The 5251-nt window shown below is 26.1% G+C and overlaps 1 protein-coding gene across 9 annotated transcripts in view; it reads left to right on the forward strand.

Annotated features, from left to right (window-relative positions):
• The window catches only part of LOC102677825 (collagen alpha-2(IX) chain-like), a 342768-nt gene that overhangs the window by 22576 nt on the left and 314941 nt on the right, over window positions 1–5251 (forward strand). The window lies entirely within an intron of this gene.

Consider the following 5251-nt stretch of genomic DNA (forward strand, 5'->3'; position numbering starts at 1 on the left):
TTTAATACTAATATTATTTGTTACAGCGGTTTCATCATTAAGAATTGAAGGACTTACACAAAAATTAGTATTACTTCATTGTTAAATATCTTTTTGATAAGATAAATTGATAAAAAGGAATGTTTAAAAGGATTTTCAATCAATTTAAAGACATTTCTTTTTATAAGTTAATAAATAATTCACACATATATCATTTATTTACTAAAATTTTAATATTTTAATATTTAGATATTGAAGTAATTCAATATTTTTTCTCATTTTTCATTATTTTTCATTGGTGAGTACAACACATTTATAGTATTAAGTATTCTACATTTTTATTTATCATACATTAAAATCAAATTATTAATATCTTTTAGGTAATTATATAAATCCAAATTTTATTGTGATAAAGAAAAGATTCTAGTATTCCATGTTGATATATAAAAGTTGTTGAAATGGATATAAAGTATGAACATTTTGCCAATATTGATAGTTTCTTTGAATTCAGTTATAGCTCGAATCTTTTTCCGTCCCACGTGGAAAGTGCAGTGATTCTTTTCGAACGCGTGGACTTCTTTCTTATTCTTATATAAATGAGTTCACTCGTAAAAACAAATCGACTATCCTCGATAACCCATTAAAGTTGATGTAACAAGTTAAAATCTTTATTTCTGGATTTATCATTGTGTTATTTTTTATTTAGATCATATAATTTTAATAATTTCTTTTTTTCGTTGCTTTTCGATTATTATTAAGAAGGGGAGGGAATTATTTAAGAGTTAATTGACAATTTATTGGATAATAAAATAAAGATTTTAGTGGATTTTAATAGATAAAGTAAAGCTTCAGGTTTTTTGGAAATTTAAGACAATGAAAAAATATAAAATGTTAACGTAAGGAAACTATTGAGTTAGTAAAAAAGGAAAGTTATCTTTCAGCGAAAAATAGCGAAGAAAAATTTGCTGAAAGAAATTAGTTGAATTCTTCCTAGATTTGTTAGATTAATTTTATTTAATTTGTTTGTGAAATAATAAAATTAAAGCTAAAGCTTTTTCACATAGTAACATGTCATAATATGTTTTTAATATTAATAACATCTTTTTAACAAGATGAATGTATACAAATTTTAAGTAATTACGAATTTCTTCAATTATTCAATATTTCAATATTTTTATTTTTTAATGTTAATAATAATGATATTAATTATATAAGAAATGTGAGGCACGTTTCGAATAAGAATGGAAATCGGTGAAGAAGGATTTAATAAAAATCTTGCTTGAAACGTGATTACAAAGCCCTAATATCTTGAAATGGTTTTATGATCATCAGCATATCTTTATTTCCTCCTTTAAGAATTTCATAACCCGAAGAATCGCTCCTCAGATTCAGCAGATATTTCATTCCGGCAAATCGTTTTTATACAGACTCTCATCCCGTTTCCGGCGTTCCGTATTATTCTGATCAGCCGTTATAAAGTCAAGGAATGGCGACTGAAGTTGAATTCCTAAGAAATAATTTGTCGATTCTTTCTTCGTGTGCCATCTTCGTTTCGAGAAATATATTAAAATTGAAACAAATATCATTGCATGCCGTTGTAAAAAGATCATGAAGAAAATGAAAGTATATATTCTCATAAAGTTTATCATCAAATTACAATTATATAATTAATAAATATTCTCGATCGAATATTTGCTTTTTCCAGAATAAATTTCTTTTCTTAATCATCATTAAAACTTTTTAAATTTTCTAATAAAACGATTAAAAATTCTCATATGGTTAAATTCGATGGTAAAAAATTTCGACGCATGATAAATTATACCAAAGAAACGAGCATAAATTTATTTCTTTCGATTCAAAGTTGTTACCTACGTATCTCAGGATTGCGAAGGGATCCACATTTATACTTCATTTCCCATGCGATTTTGCCGCGATGTGGGAGATGCAGTTCTGAGAAATTGTCTCGAAGACAATCCGAAGTCGATAATCCACGGGTGTAAGAAGCATCGCGTTATCCGGAAGCCCGAAAGACTCAGCCGCCTCGGTGAGTTTCCGGTTCCCTTATCAGGGGCGGATGCAAAGAGGGCAGATCGGCTGTGGGTTACAGCGTAGGGAGAATAGGGTGGAAAGGGACGAATAGCTCCCGCAGGATGCGAGATAACTCTCATCCCCGTAGCCTCATTTGTATCCGCCTCCCTACTTCCGCTTTCTATGGCGAACGAGTTACTTTTTGCTCTGCTCTCCCTCGTCAATATTTAACCACGCGTCGTTGGTCAATAACAATTGTTATTCCGATCTTAATCTTCTGAATCGATAATTGAGAGTGTCTTTAATCGTGACGGGATTTTTAATAGTTTTTTTAGGGATTTGATAAAATCGAATGTTGAAGATATAAAATTATTTGAAATGGAATGTTGATTTTTTACTTTAATATTTTTAATTTAATTTAATTCGATTATCGATTCTTTTGTAGTAAAAATTTTTTCTTAGTAATGATATAAAATTAAAAAATTTTCAATCTTTGATAGAATAATTTTTGAAAAATAAATAATACTATTTTTATAATATATGAAAATAAATATTTTCATATATATTTGATTATAAATCCATAAATTCATATGTAAAACTATATATTAAATTAATTTTTAATTATTTTTAGAAGCTGTTTTATTTTATTTTATTTTTTTATTAGAATTTAAATCCCAATGAAAAAAATTCAACATAAATATTTTGTAATATAACATGCAAACATTTTTTAATTTTTAGCTGCTATCAATATCGACAATAATTTTTGAATTTCATAACATAAATGTATATCTATGTATATATTGAAAATTATTTCTTGTTTTCATTACTGTCATCTGATAAGCTGAAAATTAATTTCATTAATTGCGTATAAAAAACTAATGAGGATTCATCATGGTTCAATTCATCTTATCATGAAATTGTTCTTGTAACAAGATAATGAATATACCTCGATGCAATTGAGGAACTGTGCAAATAGGAATTTATCGGTATTGGTTTAATTATCTTTCCAGCGAACATTTCAGCGAAATAGTTGAATATGGACACGAAATAGATAAATTACTGGAGGAGTATCGCCCAAGTTGATTTATCGCTGTTAGTATTTGATTGACTGGCGTGCATAGCTGCGTTTTATAGTCTCTAATCTAATTTAGTAAAATGGTGCTGTGAAAATGATTAATATTCTGATGAAAAATTGAATTTTAAATGAAATTATGATTCGTTAATATGTCTATTAAAAATATTATATTGGATTTGTTCTCTGTATCTAATTTTTCCTAATATCGACAAAATGAAATTTCGCTCGAGACATTTTAAAAACGATATCTTGGTATTTTGTAATATTTTTCTCAATTCTTTTTCAGTGTTTTTATTATTATATTTTCATTATTCTATTTGAGAAAAATATTTCATTAATTCTTTGCAATTATAGTTACATTCGAATTTTTATTCCAATTTACATTTAAGAATTTTCGTTTCAGCTAATAATCTATCCATTTTCTTGATATATTTTTATTGAAATTTTCATGCGAAGGAATATTTTTCTATTTTTGAAATTGAAAGAAATGGAATGAAATAAGATTGAGGACAATATAGAATATGAATTAACATGAATTTTATTTGCATTGTTATAACGTGAAGGTTTACTCATTATCATTTTTCAAAAGTATAAAATTTATGTACGTATATTCAGTTTTATGATATGAAACATTTACGATCCTCTTGAGAAATGATATTTCGAATCATTCGTATTACGTTTTCAAGAGGACATATCCTCGAGAACTTATTAGGGCTTTATAGAAATCATATGAGAATAATGACGTACTTAAAAATTTATTTATTTATCGTAGTTATGTTGTTATCAGAATTCTTTTGTCTTGAATTCTGTCTTCAATTAAAGGATTTTCATTACAAGATAAATATTAAAATTTTTTTTATACAGTAATACGTACTTTCTACTTCTTATCTTTTTTAATTACTATTGTGTAAAAAATGAAGATTCATGATAAAGATTAAAATTTTCTTATAATTAATGTTCTTTAAAAATTAGTGATTTATTCTTTAAGAAAATATAATAAGAAACGAATATAAAAGATAATTTAAATATTTATGAAAAAAAGAAATATATATTTTTTTTTGACTTAATATTATAAGAAAACAAAAGTACTTAAGTACACAGGGGAATAGAGAAAAAAATAAGGAATTCAACGTTATAGAGAATAAAGATATATGGCAAATACTTTAATAGTTACGATTGATAGTGTAATTCTTTAAAAACAAATGAGACATCGTTTCGATTAAAATTTATGAGCTGAGGTAGGCACCATTAAAAAATCTGAAACGAGCTACCAGTTTGTTTTAAACGATGAGGAAAGAATATGCGGGAATATAATACTTTTGATAATTAGAATATTTTAGAGTTTTATTTATTACATCGTGAAAGAATCTTTAATCTTTCTTTGAGCTAATAAACCAAACAAAAGATTACATGTTCTCATACATATTCTATTCATATTCTATGAATTAAAAATGCACATTTGTTACATATATATGGGCATAGTAAATACCGTTACCATTATTTATTTTTTCCATTAATTTCCATGGATTAAAAAATTACAGTACGGATTTTTTATCAAAATATTTTATACAATAAAATGTATAAATATAATATATCTTATGGAAGATTAATTTTAAATTAAGTAGATAGATATATATTTTTTCATAAATATTTAAATTCTCTTTTATAATTTATTCGTTTCTTATTATGTTGGTATTACTGTATAAAATAAATTTACTAAGCCTCATGTATTAGTGTACGAAAATTTTTTCCAAACTAAATTCTTTCATAAAATTGCATCACTATAAATATCCATTTCTCCTCGCTATTTTGACCCGCCGCTGAAGCATCTTTTTAAAACCTGTTCCACAGCCTACCGAAGTTTATTCGACGTGACTTTTTCAGGTCAACCATTCTTCACCGTATACTTAATCCTATGACATGTTATTTCCGGATTGAAGACAAACGACAAACACTTCAAATAAAAATATTTTGTACATATTTTCGTATCTGTTTCAGATATCTGGATAATTAATTAATTTAAATTTTCGACAAACTCTTTTCATTTTCAAAGCTCGAAATAAAAATATCAATTAGTGTTGAAAGAAAAATATTGCGCAAAGAGTGAAATGTTTACGATGTGCCTCGAATTTTTTTTTCTCTTTTTTTTTTCTTTGATGTATACGGCGG

This window comes from Apis dorsata, unplaced genomic scaffold, assembly GCF_000469605.1.
Source record: "Apis dorsata unplaced genomic scaffold, Apis dorsata 1.3 scaffold_1204, whole genome shotgun sequence".
Lineage (NCBI taxonomy): Eukaryota > Metazoa > Arthropoda > Insecta > Hymenoptera > Apidae > Apis > Apis dorsata.